Consider the following 12,798-nt stretch of genomic DNA (forward strand, 5'->3'; position numbering starts at 1 on the left):
ACACATATCTTTAAAGGGATTTTTAAAGTGAAATAACATTAACATTATCTACCTCCTCTGCTCAGTTTTTGTTAGGAACTATAACTTTTTGCAGCAAAATACTATCTCAATTTGGATAGCTAATACTAAAAAATGCTATTAACATAATTTTAGTGTCTTTCCCCTAAATTTGGGTAGCCATGGCCATATTTAGTGTTTGCTAAAGAAATATAGATACCACCAAAACCAGTGTTCACTGTGTAAAGCACAGATATGAGATCCTGACACAGAGAATGCTTACTCAGCATCTCCTTCTTCCATGCTGGTCTGCTCTAGGTGATGCGTCTCTTTCCGGTAGTAATCCATATTCATTTAGGAAAGACTCCACATCTCCAGCAAAAAAAAAAAAAAAATCTTCAGCAAACTGTTCCACAACACTAATAAAACTGCTGATGAGTTCCCCACCTTTGCATACAAGCAGGCTATGGAGAACATCTGGGGAAAAGCGGCCCCCAGCACCAGTATTAGAATCTTTTATCTTACAGAACTTGACAATTGGATACTCCGCCGCAAGGCAAGCTAAACTGCTGGTGAGTGCATGCCGTCTTCATAAATGGTCACCACAATCATGGTGACCTTCTGCTTTTTTTTCAATGGTCTCCAGGAACTGCTCCCCTGTTTCCAGCTGATCCACAAACCCCTATCTAGGCCGCAAACTCAGCTTCTGATGCATATCCTTCATGCACTGTCTATGGTATCCGCGCAGGCAGTTTTCATCTTCTTTGTCTTGGTGGATATTAGTTCATATTCTTGAATGCTCATCTTTCTGCCGATTTTCTCTTTAGAGTCTTTGTCATCTCTGCTCTGAGAAGAAGACCTTTGTCTGAGGATCTCTTTCTTACTAGGTGGAATTAAATCGCTATCTTCACTTTCTAATTTAAACTTTCTCCAATCATTGATTACTTCTTTGGGTCCTGTGTGTGTGGCCTGTCCTTCAAAGTCCTCCTCTATGCTTTGGCTTGTGGCTTCTTCCATGTTATGAGTTGGATTGGGTGTAATCTCCTCTTGCTGTTGTGCCATCGCCAGTTGCTTTGACAAGGTCCCTGCTGGCTTATATTGTGCCTTGTTCCTTACCTTTGTGTTTGGTAGCTTGCTTGGTTTTTTTGTCTGCTTTTAAGATTTCCCCTTCCACTTTGGTTTTCAGCAGATAGACTATGAAGTGTCAGTCCATAGCCTTTTCATATTTATCATGCTTGGGATTTAACCAGCCTCCATTGACTGTATTGTTTTTTCTTCAAATGGTAAGATTAGAATCTGTTTTTTCAAGTATTTTTCTCTCTACATTCTTTCATCTCATCCTGGGAATCCAATTTTACACACCGTAAATCCTGTGATACTGTGGCAAACTTTTCAGATTCCTGAAACTTTGTTTGGCTTATTCCATTTTTTTGAGGGGGTGCATTGTAGATTTGTAATTTGAGCACATTTTCTCTCTGTCTCTGTCTCCATCTCTCTGTCTGTCTGTCTGTCTCTCTTTCTCTCTCACACACACAAGACACATGCATGGTCTTGCTATAGATTTCAGGCTAGCCTCAAACTTTTGTCTAGTCTGCATCAGTCCTCCGATTTCTGATACTACAGGTGTCTCTGCTAAATTCTGTTTCTTTTGTGTTATCATCAAGTCCACATTTTCATGTTTGCTTCTGTTTTGTTGCTACACTAGTAGATTACTTTTTGCGATTTCAAAGACGTCATTTGAAGTTTTAAAGTGTGCTTGCATGTGTGCACAGGTTCATGTGTGTATGCAGGTGAGACCAGCAATCAACTAAGTGTCCTCCGCCTCATTTATTTTTAAACCAGGGCTTCTCATTGAACCTGAAGCATGCCAATTAGCTTGGCTGGTTGGCGCTGATATTCCCTGCTTCCCATACCCAGTACTGCGATTGCATATGTGTGCCAGCTTACCTGACTCTTTGCATCGATTCTAGAAATTGGAACCCAACTTTTTATACATGGAGGCACCTCACAGTTCAAGTTTTAGAACTTTTAGTTTCTCCTCAATAATTTCTGTATCTCTACTTAGATTTCCTATGATTTTATTGGTTGCCGACAGATATTACTTATATATAAATATCTTGAGCATAACTACAATAACAACTTTAAAAGTCTTGTGTGTTATGAGTTTCAACTTATTTCATGGAATTCTGCACCCCATAGTTTCAAATATATATGTGTGTGTGTGTGTGTGTGTGTGTGTGGTGTGTGTGCGCGCACACACATGTTCATATATATTCTCTCCTTTTTATAAAATCCCATCCCCTTGAATATTGGTGATTTTTTTATTGTTAAAATTGCTTCATAGTTTTTCAAAGTATGTTCAGTAATTTTTGCATTGTACCTTGGACATTGACAGTGTTGTGTTATGTATTCTTCTGTAGTCTTTTATGAGTTCTGCTTTTATTTTCCAAAAATTTTGGCTAATTTTGTGGTGCAGGGAATTGAAGTCAGGGACCATGCAAGCCGAGAAAGCACTGAACTGCACCTCCAGTCTCTGTTCCTTGGCTGCAGCAGGCTGCAGACTTGCTTGGCCTCCAGCTTCAAGTTCTATTCTATTGAAAGAAACTCAAGTCATAGTTTAAGTTCTTTTTATCAGTGCTTGAATTTTTATGATACTTTTATAAATCACCTAGAAACAAAAAAAATATGTTGAGATATAAAGCTCAATTGTACAAAGCATAAATTAGTTCAGTGTAAATGTACAGATGGATGGACCTTTGTATTTCTGTGCTCTTAGATATCACTACTGCAACTCTGCCTCAAAATGTTTCCATCACCTCAGAAATCCACTTGTTGTGAATATTCAGTTTTCAGCACTGCTCTAGAAACTAGTGGTCCCTGTTCTGAGTGTATCTAGTGTAGACAGGAAGTCTGGGAAAATTAAGAGGATTTGGGAAGGGAAATGAGTCCCTTATCCTAGGTCTGGTTGAAGTCTCTCACCAACTGAATGCTAAGAATTCCAATCCAGTTAACAACATTATCCATTGAAGTTGCCTACATAGAGATAATGTTTCTTTTATAGGGAGATATTTCAAATAAGAATATGAAGATAGCTGGACCTCATGGTAACACATGTTTAATCCAGGCTTAGACATAGGAAGAGACAGCAGGATTTCTGCGTGTCTGAGGTCAGCTTTGTCTACATAGTGAGACACTTGTATAAAAATTAAATGAATAAATAGTTAAAGTAACAACGAACCATATTTATGGTGCAAAAGTACATGACCAATGTGGGCTTCTCTTTTCACAACTATAACCCCACAGTTTTGTGGTAATCACAAAAGGAAGATTGCAAACTCCATGGACTCTAAGAGATATGCCATGGGATACATCCCAGTGGCAGAGCACTTGCCTAGCATGTACTAGGACCTAGATTCAATTTCTGGTACCCTAGCACACACACACATGCATGGACACACACAGCCACACACATACACACACATGTGCATACACATATAAATATATATACACATACACAACGACACAACATGCACACATATATACACATACATATACATACCCATGCATACAAACTCACACATACTCAGACACACACATATACACACACTCACACATACCTGCATACATACACATACACACCCACACCCATATCCCCCCTCCCAAACATACCCACATGGTCAGTATGTGTTCGAGCTCAGGGTTGGATAGATATATGTGTGTAGGCAGAGTGCTTACTTAACATGCACAAATCCCTGGGTTCAGTCTCCAGCACCAAATAAAAACAGTGTAGTGGTCTAAAGCATTCATCCCAACACTAAGGGAAGGAGCAACAGGAGGATGAGGAATTCATGGTTGTCTTTGGCAACATAGCAAGTTCAATGCCAGCCTGGGCTACACGAAACCCTGTATCAAAAAATAAAACAGCAGCAATAACATAAATAACAATAACAAAAATCATCTGTGTATGTTACAATGCAATACAGCTCATTAGTGAGTAATATTTACTTTTTTTTTGGGGGGGGGGAGAAAAAACTGGTTTGGCTGGTGCTCATTGATTAAAGTGCTTGCCACACAAGCAAGAGGGCTGGAGTGTGGATCCGCCAAACCCACGTAGGTTCCTGCTGGCCATGGTAGCCAGCTTGCTTGTAATTCTGGCTTCAGAAAGCAGAGACATGGTTTTGTGTAGCACGCCAGATCCATGAGTTCTGAGTTTGATGAGAGGTCCTACCTCCAGTAATAAGACAGAGAAACAACGGGATAGGCTCCAGGTATCACCTTCAAGTGTCTATATGAATGTGTGTGCTCACACACATATGAACATGTATAATCACATGAATGCATTCATATCATGCACATATGAAAAAAAAACATTCTTGAGAAAAGGTCTCATTATGTAGCTCTGACTGTCCTGGAATTTGCAGTGTAGACCAGGCTGGCCTTGAACTCACAAAGATCCACCTGCCTCTGCCTCTGAGTGTTGAGATTAAAAGCATGCACCATGGCACACAGCAAAAACCATATATTTTTTATGGTACTTTGAAAAAGCACTTGGCAACAAATGAGTCCTAGTGGGACTTCCCTAAAATATATATTAATGATGTAAATTTTATATAAAGACATGCTGACTTAGCTCTTGGTGTTCTATGCAGGGGACAGCAGTGAATGCAATGCTTTGTAGACTAAAGACAAAGCCTCCTGTGCCAAAAGTTTGACTTGTAGTTAATATGCCAGATGTTTTCAGTGCCCATCACACCGTTGTCTCAGAAGTAAGGAAGGACAGGTTGGGTGACCTAGCTCTAAAAAACCTTCTAGTCAAGTGTGTAATACTTTCTATATTTTTTCTATGTAACTTTTGAAATTTGATAGACTGTTTCTATTGCCTGTAGCTCTATCCAAGAGTACAGAAGACACATGCAAAATATTAACCAATATTATTAGTCATGACTATCAAAATGTTTCTTCTGATGAGCATTATTTGAAAAGTAATGATTGACAAAAATATTTTTGCTGTCTTCATTTTTCCTTATGTTTTGCAAACTGGGAGTATAGCTGATAAGTATCAGAGCAGAAAATACTCATTTCAGCCTACTCATTGGCATTGATACTTTGACAATTACCAAAACCCTTAACATTTTATTACAATCCACATGAGTGATGAATATCTTCTTAGTAAAGACCATCAGCTAGACTTAAAATTGCAGATTTAGTTTTGACAGTTTAAAGACTGTATAATGATATTTATAAGGAAAAATTTGAGACTCTGTAATAAGCAAATAGATATATATTCAAAGCAATACTAGCCTTTGGGTGGATTGTTGAAGCTCTAAGCTCATGCAGATTTACAACTTTATAAAATTGACTTGTAAAAAACAGGTAACAAGAATCCGGCACAGTGTTTTCTTTTGTTTTAGAGAGGATCTTACTATGTATCCCCCATTGGACTTGGACTCCCAATGTAGACCTATGTGGCTAGGTAAACATGTAGCTCCAGCTGGAACACACAGAAATCCACCTGCCTCTGCTTCCCAACTGTCAGGCTTAAAGGCCTGCCCCAACATCACTGGCGTTATTCATGGTGTACTGAAGAAGTATAGTTAGCCAACTTTCTGCCCCCTGTTGCCATGATTTCCACACCATTATGAACTTTAAACCTCGGAAGCCATCTTGTATCTGATGCTGGAAAAACAATTTTGAAATCTTATGATTATGCAGATTTTGGAAAATAAGATTCAGGATTTATGTATTATGTTTGTGCAAAGGGAGCTAGAGTAATGTTAAAGGGACTGAATCCCTAAAGGGTGTGGTACTTCCACAGCCTCTGGAGAGATGGAAGTCGATTTGGTCAAAACACGACATAGAAATGGAATGAACATCGACATTGACTAAGATGTCAGTTGTGTATCATCTGAACGTGGCATTGGCAGCTTTGGTCAAAGAATCACAGACTGTGGAATCACAGGCAACCTTTGATGTAATTTGGTCTCTTAGGAGCACAGGAAAAAGGTACTAGAAATTATACTTGGGTTTACCCGTGAGTCTTTCTTCATGATATCTAGTGAGAACGTACTGCAGTAGTCAACGTTTCCTGCAAACAGATAGCAACTAGATATAGAGGCTACCTCAAGATGGGTGTTAATACTAGGGAACTCATAATGAACACACCATGGAATGGTGATGCGTATACTCGTCTGCATCTATCTTAGATCATGTTGGCAGCCTTGCAAAGGCCCCCTTTTGAGGGGTGGGTTCTTGCTTTGAATCTGCAGGATGCCAGGTGTCCTATAAAGTGATCACAGAACAAGTGAGTAAACCAATGGAACAACTATTAGTAAGCTCTTTTTGTAAGAGGAAAGATCCTGTGTGGTATGAAATCCCCCAGAGCGCTTCCTGCATCAAAAACTGTAGCTTATGGGGTATTAGACCGTGGAATGCAAACTGCCTTTACTATTCAGGAGTTGCTATTGGCAGACAGCAAACCCAAAGTCAGGAAGCCAAAGTTATGTTGGAGATGAACATCTTTTGTTAGATTTTTTTTTAAATTATTGGTTATAGTTTTATTTGTACATAATTTATTTTCAGTAAGTATATAAAACATGAGCACCAAATACATGATAGTGTCTGCCTCTGCAGAAGAGGTGGTATGGTGTTAGAAAATGAAGTTATTAGCCATTAACACTGATTAATTTTAATATAAATCTTCATTTAAAGCAAATATGACAAAGTATTGATATTTGATAATTTGAAGTGGAGGTAAACAAATGTTTTTCACATCTTTCATAATTTCTTATATTTTGTCTTATTTTTCTAGTAAATAAAAGAATACAAAGATAATTATATTATCATTATAGCTGATAATTTTCTTACATTTTCTGAACTGGACAAATCTAATTCACATTAAATATACAAGGACATGAAGCACCTGAAAAAATATAATCAGCAAATTTTATAATATAAACAACATTCAACTTTATATGTAATTGACAGAGAATATATATTCTGTAAATGACAGAAAAATATATATTCTGTATTACCAAAAAGTCTGAAAAAGCCAATTGCTGCTGGGAAAATATCAGGAAACTCATTAGATTCACCCATCATCAACCATGTTCCCAGGATTAGACTGCTTTACAGCTTAGTCCCACCTAACTTTTGAAGAACATTTCTAATGCCATTTAAACTACTTCGCAAAAAAATTCTGTTTTAAGCCAACAGAATTTTAATAACAAAGTTTCATATAGACAGGGTAAGAAAGAAAAAAATATGACACAACCAGTTGTCTGTTAGTTTAATTAAAAATAAAAAGAATAACCTAAAATGCAACTTCATTTTGAAATGCAAATCCAACTCTAAGTGAATTATTGGTAAATAAAATAAAGCAAAATAATAAATGATCATTTTACCATGACCAGGTAGCATTTATTTCAGAAATGCATGTTTGTTTTAGTACTAAATACCCAATTTTCTAATAAATCATATATCAAAAAATTAAAGGAAAAACATAATTTTAATAACGGATATTGAAAAAACATTGATAAAAAAGAGGAGACATTTCTAAAGGTAATGCTATGTAAAAACAGAAATAGGAGAAATTTCTCAACACATGAATAACTACTTACCAACAATCAACAACGAAATCAAACATGAAACAGTAAAATTATTCATAAAAATTAAAATAGAATAGGCATGTCTGCCATCATCATACACATCATTGCTGTGGAGAATACAGCTAATGTAATGCTAAAAAGTATAAGCATTAGAAGAAATAAAATGATCTCTCTTTATATGTAAAATTATTGTATATATCAAGAAAATCCAAAAGTTTCTAACAGAATCCAATGTAATCTATAGGATTAAATAAATTCATTGGATAAAAGATAAAAATATAAAATCTATAGATTTCCTTTTTTGATAAAAATAAAAAGTTACATAAAAGGAGGAAAAAATGCTCAATTTATTCCGAAATTTGTCAACTGCAAAAATAAATTCCATTAAATATGAATGATCTACATGAAGAATGTAATGAAAATGATAAAAAATATTTCAATAATGAACCAAACCTCTGGCATTTTAAGGAATAATATAACTATTAATATTATTCTTATATGTAAGAATACATAAAATTGATGTAATTCCAATAGGTATCAGATCCTTTTCAAAATATTAATAAAATGCATTGAATTTTTTTGTGAATAGATGAATGTAGAGGATGAATTAATTATAATAAGGAAGAAAAGAAACAACTATTGAAAGGGAATTTGTTATTCCAGTTTTGAAACTTATGGTCAGCCACTTTGTTTTTCTCATAATTTTTATTTCAGTTTTTATCTATCTGAAATTTATTTTTCCATATAGAAATACATATGGATTAACTACAACTTTTTCACATATTCAATTGTAGAAATTACTTTTTTTTGAAATTACTTTTTTTTAAAGATCACATTTTTTAATTTTTTGAGTGAAAATGAGTTTTAAACATAGTGGCTGACCATAACTTTTGTTAGATTATTAAGACATAAGAATTAGCTGCATAATCGATATAAATTTTTGAAGCGATAAAATGTATATATTTTTGTTATGCTTCCATAACTTTACTTAATACTATACTCAATAAACAGACAAAGAATAAAAAAAGTAAACTAATTAACAACCAGAACAACTATCTACATTCAGTTTGCTGATGTCTGTGCGTGTATGTGTATAGCATCGAGGTCATAGGGTGATGATTCTCTCAACCTGTGGGTTCTTACTCCTTCGGAAGATATCTTCCATATCAGATATTTACATCATGATTTATAACAGTAACAAAATTATAGTTCTGAAGTAGCAACAACATGATTTTATGGATGGGGTCATCACGACATAAGGAACTGTATTAAAAGGTTGCAGCGTTAGGAAGGCTGAGAACCTTTGCCATGGGGTGAGGTGATGGATCTTTCTTACTCTCTCTGCACCTTAATTTTTGAGACCGGATTTTTACCATTAATTGTCTAGACTGACTGGCCTATGAACTCCAGGAATCCTTTGTACCTCCCTAGAACTGGGGCTCCAGGCATGGTAACACAGGAGGCACAAACAAAGGATCAGACACAGCTCGTGCTTCACCAGCAAGCTGATCACCTCCTGTGCAATTCTCTAGCCTCTCACTTTGTATTGCTATGAGAATCACATCTTTATTTATTTCTTAAAAGTTAACATTTAATCTGTGCTTCCTTAGGCTTGACCTTTTGTGTAAAATTTAAAAAGGAAAGGTTTGGATTTAGATGGACTTGAGACCGACCCGAATGGTGTAATAATAATCCATGAAAGTAGGAAAAACCAGAGGCCCTTTCCTTGCCCAGGTTTGAAGTGTGAAGGCATTCAACAAGAGAAAGCATACTGTAAGATAAGAGAGCTGGTTCAGAGGTTGGGCAGGTATATTGCCAGGTCATGTTAGTATTAAATTTGCTACATGTGTCTAGAGTCTTTTTAACATCCATTCTTGGTCTACTCACATGAAAATTTACTGGTTAGCTCATGACCAGAAATTTTGGCTACTTCTGATGCTATGTATCAGCAAAAGAGTCTGGAATAAGGAACATGATTATTTTATTTGCAAGTCTCATGAATCTAAGGCACATCTTTAGGACACCGGCAAATGAAACCTGTGACTTCTGCCCCTTTTCCTGAAGTAGAAGTGTAGGGAACGGTTTCCCCATCATTGCTGCTTATAGGACATGCTCAGGATATCAACTCTCTTAGCACAGGTTTAGAGGTTCTGAAGAGTTAGAAAAGCACAAGGATTGGGCTCATGTGCTGTTCAGTCAAGACCTAGCCAAAGTGTACAAAACATGCATACCAAAATAAAAACTCATACAATGCAAAAACACGTCATCACTGTCCAAACCAGTAGGTAAAGCACTGGGGCTATTTGGTAGTGCCAAAGATTAGAAGGCTCGGCTTTTGACTTGGCAACTCTTCTGCCTCTAAGCTACAACCCCAGCCAAGCAGTGTATCTTAGTTAAATCCTGTCTTCCTGTTTGTAACAGGAAAACAAGGCACACAGTATGATGCCTATGACAACTTCTGCCTCCTCAGCTCCCGTTCAATACCTGGTACTGACTGGTGCAAGGGTGCCGTGACTGTGGTTCTTAGGCCCGTCCACTTGTTCTTTTATATAACAAGTTCCACAGGCTTTTGGGGGGGCTAAATTTTTGGACAGCACTTGTGACACCTTCCATCTATTTATTCCTCCTAATTTTTTTTTCTTTTTAGCCCAGGATGAGGATAAGGAGGAAAAAAAAGACCACTCCTCTTTATTCAGATTGCACTTACGGTCAGGCATTAGTCTGTCCTTCAAGTATAGTTCTGTTCTCTGCACAATAAAGCTTGATGGATCATTACCTTTAGAGACTGAACCATTACCAGCCAAAATATTAGTTCTCTTTCTTAATATTCAAACCCTGCCTCTAGGAGAGATGAAATATGTGTATCACATTATCCTCTGCAAGAAAGAAAGGAAAGAAAAAGCAAAACCAGTTGGAACTTGCATTATTACAATAGTCACAAAATTGGTGCCTTGACACACAAATACACTTGATTAGGAGGTTTGATGCGGTGGAAAATTGGGTATTGGAGCTAAAAACTCCCCTAAATTATCCTGTTTTCCTTGGGTTCAGAATACAGAAGAAATAGTATTCTGGTATAGAAGCCCTTACACAAATTGCTTGAGGTCTAATGTCTATTAGTTAAAACATTTATAGGTGTTGGACTGGCAACATAAATTCACATACTATATGAGACTTCTTGAGCATCTGGGAAGCGCTCTTGAGTTGAAAGCATATATGTGTACCTGTGTGTACCTCTGTGTACCTGTGTGTGCCTGTGTGTGTGTACCTGTGTGTGCCTCTGTGTGTGCCTCTGTGTGTGTGTACCTGTGTGTGCCTCTGTGTGTGTGTACCTGTGTGTGCCTGTGTGTGTGCGTGTACCTGTGTGTGCCTGTGTGTGTGCGTGTACCTGTGTGTGCCTCTGTGTGTGTGTGTACCTGTGTGGGCCCGCACGCATTATTACAAACACAAGAATTCACATTTTACAGGTCAAAGACTATGGATGTCCTCTTGTTAATTAAGATGAGATTTTGCTACTAAATGATTTCAGGCAAGACTGTTGAAAGAGCGGCAGGGCTGCGTCCCTGGCACCCGGCCGCCCGCATGGCTAGCTTATGCCCGAAATAATTACATGGAAACTGTATTCTATTAAACACTGCCTGGCCCGGCTAGTTCCAGTTTCTTATTGGCTAGCTCTTACATATTGTTCTAACCCATTTCTAATATTCTGTGTAGCCCACGGGCTGGCTTACCAGGGAGGATCTTAACCTGCATCTGTCTGGCGTGGGAGAATCATGGCAACTCTCTGACTCAGCTTCTTTCTCCCAGAATTCTCTTCTGTATACTCCACCTACCTAATTTTCTGTCCTATGAGGGCCAAGGCAGTTTCTTTATTATTAACTAGTGAAAGCAACAGATAAGATACAAGACCCACCTCCATCATAAGACTTTATTTGGCTACCACAGAAGTTAAAATTATTTTACATTGCTAGAGTTTTGGAACTTTGGGTGAATCACCTTGGCTTTTTCTTTTAACCAATTAAACCAATTAAAAATCCATTATCTATTTAATAAATATTTTTGAGACTTAAAATATAAATATTTCAAAGATTGGTCCTATTTCTTATTTAACAAGGTTTAACTCTATCTTAAGCTGTGTATGTAATTCCATTGTGCTGTGGGTATGATGTGCATATAGCAGGTCTTTAAAATTTGTTGAAGCTTCTTTGTAGGTAACATACAGTTGGCTATTACAAAATTCTTACTTAAGCTAAGTGATTGTGATGCATGCCTTTCATCCCAGCAATCAGGAGGCAGAGGTAGGTGAATCCCTGAGTTCCAGGCTAGTCTGGTCTACAGAGTAAGTTCCAGGACAGTCAGGGCTACACAGGGAAACTTTGTTTCAAAAAAATAAAACAAACAGCAACAAACAAACAAAAGCACAAAACCCAACCCCAAGCCCAACCCAAAACAAAACAAAACAAAAAATCAAGCAAGCAAATAAGCAAACAACCCCCTCAAATCTTATTTCTATTAAGGTCTTTATTCCCAGGGTACTAATCACCTTGTTTTCTGAACACCCTCTATATTATTTTCAATCTTACTCTGTTTACTGCTTACTGCTCTAAGACAAGTACCTTAGAGAACCCTCTCTAAACTGTCAATTTCTTCCTGGATTCTGAAGTTTATTTTCTCTTTAGTAAGTGTTATATTAATAAGTACCTGACATTTCATGACTTTCATAACAATGAAATAATTTTCTTAATTCTTGTTTGTTTTATTCTTATCTCTCCACCTTCCCTCCCTCTCTTTATCCTTCTCCCCTTCTCTTATTTCCTTTCTTTTATTTGGTAGGGTCTCTTGTAGCTCAGACTGGTCTCCAACTCACTTCATAATCCAAGATGACTGTGATCTAATAAGTCTGTTTCTGCCTTTCCATGCTGGGATGAGAGGCATATGCCTCCACACCTGATCTTTGTCACAGTGCGGAGCAAATCAGGATCTCATGTATGCTAGGCAAGTACTCTACCAACTTACCTACACCGCACACCTCCTTCTCCTTCTCCCCTACCACCACCACCTCCTCCTCCTCCTCCTCCTCCTCCTCCTCCTCCTCCTCCTCCTCCTCCTCCTCCTCCTCCTCCTCCTCCTCCTCTTCCTCTTCCCTTCCCTTTTCCTTTCTTCCCTCCCAGCTTCTTTTTTCCCTTCCCTTCCCTTT

At 37.5% G+C, this 12,798-nt stretch overlaps 1 pseudogene; it reads right to left on the reverse strand.

The window, feature by feature from the left end:
- Positions 1-276: 276 nt before the first annotated feature.
- LOC126489523 (phosducin-like) lies at positions 277-1,014 on the reverse strand (annotated as a pseudogene).
- Positions 1,015-12,798: the final 11,784 nt, after the last annotated feature.

The sequence above is a fragment of the Alexandromys fortis genome, unplaced genomic scaffold, assembly GCF_014885135.2.
Source record: "Alexandromys fortis isolate MF-2015 unplaced genomic scaffold, M_Fortis_MF-2015_v1.1 scaffold_214, whole genome shotgun sequence".
Lineage (NCBI taxonomy): Eukaryota > Metazoa > Chordata > Mammalia > Rodentia > Cricetidae > Alexandromys > Alexandromys fortis.